The sequence below is a fragment of the Somniosus microcephalus genome, chromosome 13 (genome assembly GCF_052327205.1).
Source record: "Somniosus microcephalus isolate GS21.2 chromosome 13, FLI_Smic_1.0, whole genome shotgun sequence".
In the NCBI taxonomy this organism is placed as follows: Eukaryota; Metazoa; Chordata; class Chondrichthyes; order Squaliformes; family Somniosidae; genus Somniosus; species Somniosus microcephalus.
This window is the reverse complement of record NC_140999.1, coordinates 196264785-196276541: the sequence shown is the minus strand read 5'-3', so window position 1 is coordinate 196276541 and position 11757 is coordinate 196264785.

Genomic DNA, 11757 nt, shown 5'->3' with positions numbered 1-11757 from the left:
AGGGGAGATGGGAGGGAGGGGAGATGGAGGGAGGGGAGATGCAGGGAGGGGAGATGCAGGGAGGGGAGGGGAGGAGATGCAGGGAGGGGAGGGGAGATGGAGGGAGGGGAGATGGAGGGAGGGGAGATGGAGGGAGGGAGAGGGGAGGGAGGGAGGGAGGGGAGATGGAGGGAGGGAGGGAGGGGAGAGGAGGGAGGGAGGGGAGATGGGAGGGAGGGGATGGAGGGAGGGAGAGGCAGGGAGGGGAGGGGAGATGGAGGGAGGGAGATGCAGGGAGGGGAGGGGAGATGGAGGGAGGGAGGGAGGCAGAGAGGGGGGGAGTGAGGGGGGATGGGGAGATGGAGGGAGGGAGGGGAGGGGAGATGTAGGGGAGATGGAGGGAGGGGAGGGAGATGGATGGAGGGAAGGAGGGGAGATGGAGGGAGGAGGGAGGGGAGATGGAGGGAAGGAGGGGAGATGGAGGGAGGGAGGGGGGAGATGGAGGGAGGGGAGATGGAGGGAGGGGAGATGGAGGGAGGGGAGATGGAGGAGGGGAGGGGAGATGGAGGGAAGGAGGGGAGATGGATGGAGGGAGGGAGGGAGGGGAGGGAAGGAGGGAGAGGAGATGGAGGAGGGAGAGGGAGGGGAGGGGAGATGGAGGGAGGGAGGGAGGGGAGATGGAGGGAGGGAGGGAGATGGAGGGAGGGAGGGAGGGGAGATGGAGGGAGGGAGGGAGGGGAGATGGAGGGAGGAGGGAGGGGAGATGGAGGGAGGGAGGGAGGGAGATGGAGGGAGGGAGGGAGGGAGGAGGAGGAGGGATGGAGGGAGGAGGGAGAGGGAGATGGAGGGAGGGAGGAGGGGAGATGGAGGGAGGGAGGGAGGGGAGATGGAGATGGAGGGAGGGGAGAGGCAGGAGGGAGATGGAGGAGGGGAGATGCAGGGAGGGGAGGGGAGATGAGGGAGGGGAGGGGAGATGGAGGGAGGAGGGAGGGAGATGAGGGAGGGAGGGAGAGGAGGAGGGAGGGAGGGGAGATGGAGGGAGGGAGATGCAGGGAGGGAGGAGGCAGAGAGGGGGGGAGTGAGGGGGGGATGGGGAGATGGAGGGAGGGAGGGGAGAGGAGATGGAGGGAGGGAGGGAGATGGAGGGAGGGAGATGGAGGGAGGGAGGGGAGATGGAGGGAGGAGGGGAGATGGAGGAAGGGAGGGGATGGAGGGGAGGAGGGAGGGGAGATGGAGGGAGGGAGGGGGAGATGGAGGGAGGGAGGGGAGATGGAGGGAGGGAAGGGGAGATGGATGGAGGGAGGGAGGGAGATGGAGGGAGGGAGGGAGGGGAGATGGAGGGAGGGGAGGGGAGATGGAGGGAAGGAGGGGAGATGGAGGGAGGGAGGGGGAGATGGAGGGAGGGGAGGGAAGGAGGGGAGATGGAGGGAAGGAGGGAGATGGAGATGGAGGGAGGGAGGGAGGGGAGAGGGAGGGAGGGAGGGAGGGGAGATGGAGGGAAGGAGGGGAGATGGAGGGAAGGAGGGGAGATGGATGGAGGGAGGGAGATGGATGGAGGAGGGAGGGGAGGGAAGGAGGGGAGATGGAGATGGAGGGAGGGAGGGGAGATGGAGGGAGGGAGGGAGGGAGGGGAGATGGAGGGAGGGGGGAGGGGAGATGGAGGGAGGGAGGGGGGAGATGGAGGAGGGGAGGGGAGATGGATGGAGGGAAGGAGGGAGATGGAGGGAGGGAGGGGGGAGATGGAGGGAGGGAGGGAAGGAGGGGAGATGGAGGGAAGGAGGGGAGATGGAGATGGAGGAGGGAGGGAGGGGAGAGGGAGGGAGGGAGGGGAGATGGAGGGAGGGGAGGGGAGATGGAGGGAACGAGGGGAGATGGAGGGAAGGAGGGGAGATGGATGGAGGGAGGGAGGGGAGGGAAGGAGGGGAGATGGAGATGGAGGGAGGGAGGGGAGGGGAGATGGAGGGAGGGGAGATGGAGGGAGGGAGGGAGGGGAGATGGAGGGAGGGGAGATGCAGGGAGGGAGGGAGGCAGAGAGGGGGGGATGGGGAGATGGAGGGAGGGAGGGGAGGGGAGATGGAGGGAGGGAGGGGAGAGGAGATGGAGGGAGGGAGGGAGGGGAGATGGAGGGAGGGAGGGGAGATGGAGGGAGGGAGATGGAGGGAGGGAGGGGAGATGGAGGGAGGGAGGGGAGATGGAGGAAGGGAGGGATGGAGGGGAGGAGGGAGGGGGGAGGGGAGATGGAGGGAGGGAGGGGAGATGGAGGGAGGGAAGGGGAGATGGATGGAGGGAGGGAGGGAGATGGAGGGAGGGAGGGGAGGGGAGATGGAGGGAGGGAGGGGAGGGAGATGGAGGGAGGGGAGGGGAGATGGAGGGAAGGAGGGGAGATGGAGGGGAGGGAAGGAGGGGAGATGGAGGGAAGGAGGGGAGATGGAGATGGAGGGAGGGAGGGAGGGAGAGGGAGGGAGGGAGGGGGGAGATGGAGGGAAGGAGGGGAGATGGATGGAGGGAGGGGAGATGGATGGAGGGAGGGGAGATGGATGGAGGGAGGGGAGAGGATGGAGGAGGGAGGGGAGGGAAGGAGGGGAGATGAGATGGAGGGAGGGAGGGGAGATGGAGGGAGGGAGGAGGGAGGGGAGATGGAGGAGGGGGGAGGGGAGATGGAGGGAGGGAGGGGGAGATGGAGGGAGGGGAGGGGAGATGGATGGAGGGAAGGAGGGGAGATGGAGGGTGGGAGGGAGGGGAGATGGAGGGAGGGAGGGGGGAGATGGAGGGAGGGAGGGAAGGAGGGGAGATGGAGATGGAGGGAGGGGGGGAGGGGAGGGAGGGTGGGGAGATGGAGGGAGGGGAGGGAGATGGAGGGAAGGAGGGGAGATGGATGGAGGGAGGGAGGGGAGGGAAGGAGGGAGATGGAGATGGAGGGAGGGAGGGGTGGGAGATGGTGGGGAGGGAGGGAGGGGAGATGGAGGGAGGGAGATGGAGGAGGGGAGATGGAGGGAGGGGAGATGGAGGGAGGAGGGAGGGGGGAGGGAGGGAGGGAGGGGAGATGGAGGGAGGGAGGGAGGGGAGATGCAGGGAGGGGATGCAGGGAGGGGAGATGCAGGGAGGGAGGGGAGATGGATGGAGGGAGGGAGGCATGGGGAGATGGAGGGGAGGGGAGAGGAGATGGAGGGAGGGAGGGGAGATGGAGGGAGGGAGGGGAGATGGAGGGAGGGAGATGGAGGGAGGGAGATGGAGGGAGGGAGGGGAGATGGAGGGAGGGAGGGGAGATGGAGGGAGGGAGGGGAGATGGAGGAAGGGAGGGAGGGGAGATGGAGGAAGGGAGGGGATGGAGATGGAGGAAGGAGGGGGGAGGGGAGATGGAGGGAGGGAGGGGGGAGATGGAGGGAGGGAGGGGAGATGGAGGGAGGGGAGGGGAGATGGATGGAGGGAAGGAGGGGAGATGGAGGGAGATGGAGGTAGGGAGGGAGGGGAGATGGAGGGAGGGGAGATGGAGGGAGGGAGGGAGGGGAGATGGAGGGAGGAGGGAGGGAGGGGAGATGGAGGGAGGGGAGATGGAGGGAGGGAGGGGAGATGGAGGGAGGGGAGATGGAGGGAGGAGGGGAGATGGAGGGAGGGAGATGGAGGGAGGGGAGATGGAGGGAGGGAGGGAGGGGAGATGGAGGAGGGAGGGAGGGGAGAGGGAGGGAGGGAGGGGAGATGGAGGGAGGGAGGGAGGGGGGATGGAGGGAGGGAGGGGAGATGGGAGGGAGGGGAGATGGAGGGAGGGGAGATGCAGGGAGGGGAGATGCAGGGAGGGGAGGGGAGATGGAGGGAGGGGAGATGCAGGAGGGGAGATGCAGGGAGGGGAGGGGAGATGGAGGGAGGGAGGGAGGCAGAGAGGGGGGGAGTGAGGGGGGGATGGGAGATGGAGGGAGGGAGGGGAGATGGAGGGAGGGAGGGGAGGGGAGATGTAGGGGAGATGGAGGGAGGGGAGGGAGATGGATGGAGGGAAGGAGGGGAGATGAGGGAGGGAAGGAGGGAGATGGAGGGAGGGAGGGAGGGGAGATGGAGGGAAGGAGGGGAGAGATGGAGGGAGGGGAGATGGAGGGAGGGGAGATGGAGGGAGGGGAGGGGAGATGGAGGGAAGGAGGGGAGATGGAGGAAGGAGGGGAGATGGATGGAGGGAGGGAGGGAGGGGAGGAAGGAGGGGAGATGGAGATGGAGGGAGGGAGGGGAGGGGAGATGGAGGGAGGGAGGGAGGGAGATGGAGGGAGGGAGGGGAGATGGAGGGAGGGAGGGAGGGGAGATGGAGGGAGGGAGGGAGGGGAGATGGAGGGAGGGAGGGAGGGGAGATGGAGGGAGGGAGGGAGGGGAGATGGAGGGAGGGAGGGAGGGGAGATGGAGGGAGGAGGGGAGATGGAGGGAGGGAGGGAGGGGAGATGGAGGGAGGGAGGGAGGGGAGATGGGAGGAGGGGAGATGGAGGGAGGGGAGATGCAGGGAGGGGAGGGGAGATGGAGGGAGGGGAGATGCAGGGAGGGGAGGGGAGATGGAGGGAGGGGAGATGGAGGGAGGGAGGGAGGGGAGATGGAGGGAGGGGAGATGCAGGGAGGGAGGGAGGCAGAGAGGGGGGGAGTGAGGGGGGGATGGGGAGATGGAGGGAGGGAGGGGAGGGAGATGGAGGGAGGGAGGGAGATGGAGGGAGGGAGGGGAGAGGAGATGGAGGGAGGGAGGGGAGGGGAGATGGAGGGAGGGAGGGGAGGGGAGATGGAGGGAGGGGAGATGGAGGGGGGGAGATGGAGGGAGGGAGATGGAGGGAGGAGGGGAGATGGAGGGAGGGAGGGGATGGAGGGAGGAGGGAGGGGAGATGGAGGGAGGGAGGGGGGAGATGGAGGGAGGGAGGGGAGATGGAGGGAGGGAAGGAGGGGAGATGGAGGGAGGGAGGGGAGGGGAGATGGAGGGAGGGGAGGGGAGATGGAGGGAGGGGAGGGGAGATGGAGGGAAGGAGGGGAGATGGAGGGAGGGAGGGGGGAGATGGAGGGAGGGGAGATGGAGGGGAGGGAAGGAGGGGAGATGGAGGGAAGGAGGGGAGATGGAGATGGAGGGAGGGAGGGAGGGGAGAGGGAGGGAGGGGAGAGGGAGGGAGGGGAGGGGAGATGGAGGAGGGAAGGAGGGGAGATGGAGGGAAGGAGGGAGATGGATGGAGGGAGGGGAGATGGATGGAGGGAGGGAGATGGATGGAGGGAGGGGAGATGGATGGAGGGAGGAGGGGAGGGAAGGAGGGGAGATGGAGATGGAGGGAGGGAGGGAGATGGAGGGAGGGAGGGAGGGAGGGGAGATGGAGGGAGGGGGGAGGGGAGATGGAGGGAGGGAGGGGGGAGATGGAGGGAGGGGAGGGGAGATGGATGGAGGGAAGGAGGGGAGATGGAGGGAGGGAGGGAGGGGAGATGGAGGGAGGGATGGGGAGATGGAGGGAGGGAGGGGAGGGAAGGAGGGGAGATGGAGATGGAGGGAGGGAGGGAGGGGAGAGGGAGGGAGGGAGGGGAGATGGAGGGAGGGGAGGGGAGATGGAGGGAAGGAGGGGAGATGGATGGAGGAGGGAGGGGAGGGAAGGAGGGGAGATGGAGATGGAGGGAGGGAGGGAGGGGAGATGGAGGGAGGGAGGGAGGGAGGGAGGGAGATGGAGGGAGGGAGGGAGGGGAGATGGAGGGAGGAGAGATGGAGGGAGGGGAGATGGAGGGAGGGGAGGGGGAGGAGAGGGAGGGGAGATGCAGGGAGGGGAGATGCAGGGAGGGGAGATGCAGGGAGGGGAGGGGAGATGCAGGAGGGAGGGAGATGGATGGAGGGAGGGAGGCATGGGGAGATGGAGGGAGGGGAGAGGAGATGGAGGGAGGAGGGAGATGGAGGGAGGGGAGATGGAGGGAGGGAGATGGAGGGAGGGAGGGGAGATGGAGGAAGGGAGGGAGGGGAGATGGAGGAAGGGAGGGGATGGAGATGGAGGAAGGAGGGGGGAGGGGAGATGGAGGGAGGGAGGGGGAGATGGAGGGAGGGAGGGAGATGGAGGGAGGGGAGGGAGATGGATGGAGGGAAGGAGGGAGATGGAGGTAGGGAGGGAGGGGAGATGGAGGGAGGGAGATGGAGGGAGGGAGGGAGGGGAGATGGAGGGAGGGAGATGGAGGGAGGGAGGGGACATGGAGGGAGGGAGGGGAGATGGGAGGGAGGGGAGATGCAGGGAGGGGAGATGCAGGGAGGGAGATGCAGGGAGGGGAGGGAGATGGAGGGAGGGGAGATGGAGGGAGGGGAGATGGAGGAGGGGAGATGCAGGGAGGGGAGATGCAGGAGGGGAGATGCAGGGAGGGGAGATGCAGGGAGGGGAGGGGAGATGGATGGAGGGAGGGAGGCAGAGAGGGGGGGAGTGAGGGGGGGATGGGGAGATGGAGGGAGGGAGGGGAGAGGAGATGGAGGGAGGGAGGGGAGGGGAGATGGAGGGAGGGAGGGGAGATGGAGGGAGGGGAGATGGAGGGAGGGAGATGGAGGGAGGGAGGGGAGATGGAGGGAGGGAGGGAGATGGAGGAAGGGAGGGGATGGAGGGGAGGAGGGAGGGGGGAGGGGAGATGGAGGGAGGGGGGAGGGAGATGGAGGGAGGGAGGGGGGAGATGGAGGGAGGGAGGGGAGATGGAGGGAGGGAAGGGAGATGGATGGAGGGAAGGAGGGGAGATGGAGGGAGGGAGGGGAGATGGAGGGAAGGAGGGGAGATGGAGGGAGGGAGATGGAGGGAGGGGAGATGGAGGGAGGGAGGGAGGGAGGGAAGGAGGGAGATGGAGGGAAGGAGGGAGATGGAGATGGAGGGAGGGAGGGAGGGGAGAGGGAGGGAGGGGAGGGGAGAGGGAGGGAGGGGAGGGGAGATGGAGGGAAGGAGGGGAGATGGAGGGAAGGAGGGGAGATGGATGGAGGGAGGGGAGATGGATGGAGGGAGGGGAGATGGATGGAGGGAGGGAGGGGAGGGGAGATGGAGGGAGGGAGGGAGGGGAGATGGAGGGAGGGAGGGGGAGATGGAGGGAGGGGAGTGGAGATGGATGGAGGGAAGGAGGGGAGATGGAGGGAGGGAGGGAGGGGAGATGGAGGGAGGGAGGGAGGGGAGATGGAGGGAGGGAGGGGGAGATGGGAGATGGAGGGAGGAGGGGAGGGAAGGAGGGGAGATGGAGGGAAGGAGGGGAGATGGAGATGGAGGGAGGGAGGGGAGAGGGAGGGAGGGAGGGGAGATGGAGGGAGGGGAGGGGAGATGGAGGGAGGAGGGGAGATGGAGGGAAGGAGGGGAGATGGATGGAGGGAGGGAGGGGAGGGAAGGAGGGGAGATGGAGATGGAGGGAGGGAGGGGAGGGGAGATGGAGGGAGGGAGGGAGGGGAGATGGAGGGAGGGAGGGAGGGGAGATGGAGGAGGGGAGATGGAGGGAGGGGAGATGGAGGGAGGGGAGATGGAGGGAGGGAGGGAGGGGAGATGGAGGGAGGGGAGATGGAGGGAGGGAGGGAGGGAGATGGAGGGAGGGAGGGAGGGGAGATGGAGGGAGGGGAGATGCAGGGAGGGGAGATGCAGGGAGGGGAGGGAGATGGAGGGAGGGAGATGGAGGGAGGGAGGGAGGGGAGATGGAGGAGGGAGGGAGGGGAGATGGAGGGAGGGAGGGGAGATGGGAGGGAGGGAGATGGAGGGAGGGGAGATGCAGGGAGGGGAGATGCAGGGAGGGGAGATGCAGGGAGGGGAGATGCAGGGAGGGGAGGGGAGATGGAGGGAGGGGAGATGCAGGGAGGGGAGATGCAGGGAGGGGAGGGGAGATGGAGGGAGGGAGGGAGGCAGAGAGGGGGGAGTGAGGGGGGGATGGGGAGATGGAGGGAGGGAGGGGAGATGGAGGGAGGGAGGGGAGGGGAGATGTAGGGGAGATGGAGGGAGGGGAGGGAGATGGATGGAGGGAAGGAGGGAGATGGAGGGAGGGAGGGAGGGGAGATGGAGGGAAGGAGGGAGATGGAGGGAGGGAGGGGGGAGATGGAGGGAGGGGAGATGGAGGGAGGGAGGGGAGATGGAGGGAAGGAGGGGAGATGGATGGAGGGAGGGAGGGAGGGGAGGGAAGGAGGGGAGATGGAGATGGAGGGAGGGAGGGGAGGGGAGATGGAGGGAGGGAGGGAGGGAGGAGGGAGATGGAGGGAGGGAGGGAGGGGAGATGGAGGGAGGGAGGGAGGGGAGATGGAGGGAGGGAGGGAGGGGAGATGGGAGGGAGGGAGATGGAGGGAGGGGAGATGCAGGGAGGGGAGATGCAGGGAGGGGAGATGCAGGGAGGGGAGGGGAGATGGAGGGAGGGGAGATGCAGGGAGGGGAGATGCAGGGAGGGGAGGGGAGATGGAGGGATGGAGGGAGGGGAGATGGAGGGAGGGAGGGAGGGGAGATGGAGGGAGGGGAGATGCAGGGAGGGAGGGAGGCAGAGAGGGGGGGAGTGAGGGGGGGATGGGGAGATGGAGGGAGGGAGGGGAGGGGAGATGGAGGGAGGGAGGGGAGATGGAGGGAGGGAGGGGGGGAGATGGAGGGGGGGAGATGGAGGGAGGGAGATGGAGGGAGGGAGGGGAGATGGAGGGAGGGGAGATGGAGGGAGGGGAGATGGAGGGAGGGAGGGAGGCAGAGAGGGGGGGAGTGAGGGGGGGATGGGGAGATGGAGGGAGGGAGGGGAGATGGAGGGAGGGAGGGGAGGGGAGATGTAGGGAGGGAGGGGAGATGGAGGGAGGGAGGGGGGGAGATGGAGGGAGGGAGATGGAGGGAGGGAGGGGAGATGGAGGGAAGGAGGGGAGATGGAGGGAGGGAGGGGGAGATGGAGGGAAGGAGGGGAGATGGAGGGAAGGAGGGGATATGGAGGGAGGGAGGGGATGGAGGGAGGGGGAGGAGGGAGGGAGGGGGGGAGATGGAGGGAGGGAGGGGAGATGGAGGGAGGGAGGGGAGATGGAGGGAGGGAGGGGAGATGGAGGGAAGATGGAGGGAAGGAGGGGAGATGGAGGGAGGGAGGGGAGGGGAGATGGAGGGAGGGAGGGGAGGGGAGATGGAGGGAAGGAGGGGAGATGGAGGGAGGGAGGGGGGGAGATGGAGGGAGGGAGGGGAGATGGAGGGAGGGAGGGGAGATGGAGGGAGGGGAGGGGAGATGGAGGGAGGGAGGGAGGGAAGGAGGGGAGATGGAGGGAGGGGAGATGGAGGGAGGGAGGGAGGGGAGATGGAGGGGAGATGGAGGGAGGGAGGGAGGGGAGATGGAGGGAGGGAGGCGAGGGGAGATGGAGGGAGGGGAGGGGAGATGGAGGGAGGGAGGGGAGGGGAGGGAGGGGAGATGGAGGGAGGGAGGGAGGGGAGATGGAGGGAGGGAGGGTGGATGGAGGGAGGGAAGATGGAGGGAGGGAGGGGAGGGAAGATGGGGGGAGGGAAGATGGAGGGAGGGAAGATGGAGGGAGGGAGGGGAGGGGAGATGGAGGGAGGGAGGGGAGGGGAGTTGCGGGGAGAGGAGATGGGGGGAGGGGAGGGAAGATGCGGGGAGGGGAGGGGAGATGCGGGGAGGGGAGATGCAAGGAGGGGAGGGGAGATGCGGGGAGGGGAGGGGAGATGCGGGGAGGGGAGGGGAGTTGCGGGGAGGGGAGGGGAGGGGGAGATGCGGGGAGGGGAGTTGCGGGGAGATGGAGGGAAGATGGGGAGATGGAGGGGAGGGGAGATGGAGGGGAGGGGAGATGGAGGGAGGGAGGGGAGGGGAGATGGAGGGAGGGAGGGGAGGGGAGATGGAGGGAAGGAGGGGAGATGGAGGGAAGGAGGGGAGATGGAGGGAGGGAGGGAGGGGGGGAGATGGAGGGAGGGGAGATGGAGGGAGGGGAGATGGAGGGAGGGAGGGGAGGGAAGGAGGGGAGATGGAGGGAAGGAGGGGAGATGGAGATGGAGGGAGGGAGGGGAGGGGAGATGGAGGGAGGGGAGATGGAGGGAGGGGAGATGGAGGGAGGGGAGATGGAGGGAGGGGAGATGGAGGGAGGGAGGGAGGGGAGATGGAGGGAGGGAGAGAGGGGAGATGGAGGGAGGGGAGATGGAGGGAGGGGAGGGGAGATGGAGGGAGGGAGGGGAGATGGAGGGAGGGGAGATGGAGGGAGGGAGGGAGGGGAGATGGAGGGAGGGAGAGAGGGGAGATGGAGGGAGGGGAGGGGAGATGGAGGGAGGGAGGGGAGGGGAGATGGAGGGAGGGAGGCGAGGGGAGATGGAGGGAGGGAGGGGAGGGGAGATGGAGGGAGGGAGGGGAGATGGAGGGAGGGAGGGGAGGGGAGATGGAGGGAGGGAGGCGAGGGGAGATGGAGGGAGGGAGGGGAGGGGAGATGGAGGGAGGGGAGGGGAGATGGAGGGAGGGAGGGGAGTTGGAGGGAGGGAGGGGAGGGGAGATGGAGGGAGGGAGGGGAGATGGAGGGAGGGAGGGAGGGTGGATGGAGGGAGGGAAGATGGAGGGAGGGAAGATGGAGGGAGGGAGGGGAGGGAAGATGGGGGGAGGGAAGATGGAGGGAGGGAGGGGAGGGGAGGGGAGATGGGGGGAGGGGAGGGAAGATGCGGGGAGGGGAGGGGAGATGCGGGGAGGGGAGATGCAAGGAGGGGAGGGGAGGGGAGGGGGAGATGCGGGGAGGCGAGATGCGGGGAGGGGAGTTGCGGGGAGATGCGGGGAGGGGAGGGGAGATGCAAGGAGGGGAGGGGAGTTGCGGGGAGGGGAGGGATGCGGGGAGGGGAGGGATGCGGGGGGGGAGGGGGGAGATGGGGAGGGGAGGGGGGAGATGCGGGGAGGGGAGGGGAGTTGCGGGGAGGGGAGGGGGGGGAGGTGCAGGGAGGGGAGGGGAGGGGGGAGGTGCAGGGAGGGGAGGGGAGGGGGGAGATGCAGGGAGGGGAGGGGGGAGGTGCAGGGAGGGGAGGGGAGGGGGGAGGTGCACGGAGGGGAGGGGGGAGATGCAGGGAGGGGAGGGGGGAGATGCAGGGAGGGGAGAGATGCAGGGAGGGGAGGTGCGGGGAGGGGAGATGCAGGTTGGTGCTCTCTGACCCAACACTGATGTTTCCCCCTCCCACCCCTTGCTGCACTGTCAGCAACAGAATCAGAAACCACTGCAAAGATCGGTGGAGAGAATTAAAAGTCGACACAGACCCTTCCCCAGCACTGAAAGATATTACAGATGAACAGCATTTTAAGGAGAGCATAACCAGAGACAGGGCAAATAACAGACCTTACATACACAGGAAAAGACATAGAATAGGAATTGCCCGATGAAAAAAGACCACGGTCCATCAAGTTCACCTTCTACCATCCTGGTGATGCTGTGAAGTGCTTAAGTGGAGATGGTTAAATGGCTGAAGTGATATTCATAAGAGAAAAAGGATTAAAATCAAAGACAAATACAAGACACAGAGCCAAGGGATAGTAGTGTGAAATAGGCATGTAGCAAGGCATTAACAATCTGGCACTGCAGAGCAGGTTTCTGTGGAAGAGAAAGGGTTGATAAGGGCACAGACCATCACAACCCCCACATCAGTGTTCGATCAGAGAGCACCTGCTCCTTCTCATCCAACTCCCCCCACCCTCCCCGACCCCATCTCATCTTCAAATACACCGACACACCCATCCCACATTGTCATTAGCTACTGCCAGAGAGAACCCGGAGTTATAGTTAAAGTCTGAAGTTGATGAAGTCAGTATTAAGGCCAATGGGTTGAGAAGTACACAGTAGAAAGATGAGGGAATCCAGCACAAGGTGACATAATTAGAGCT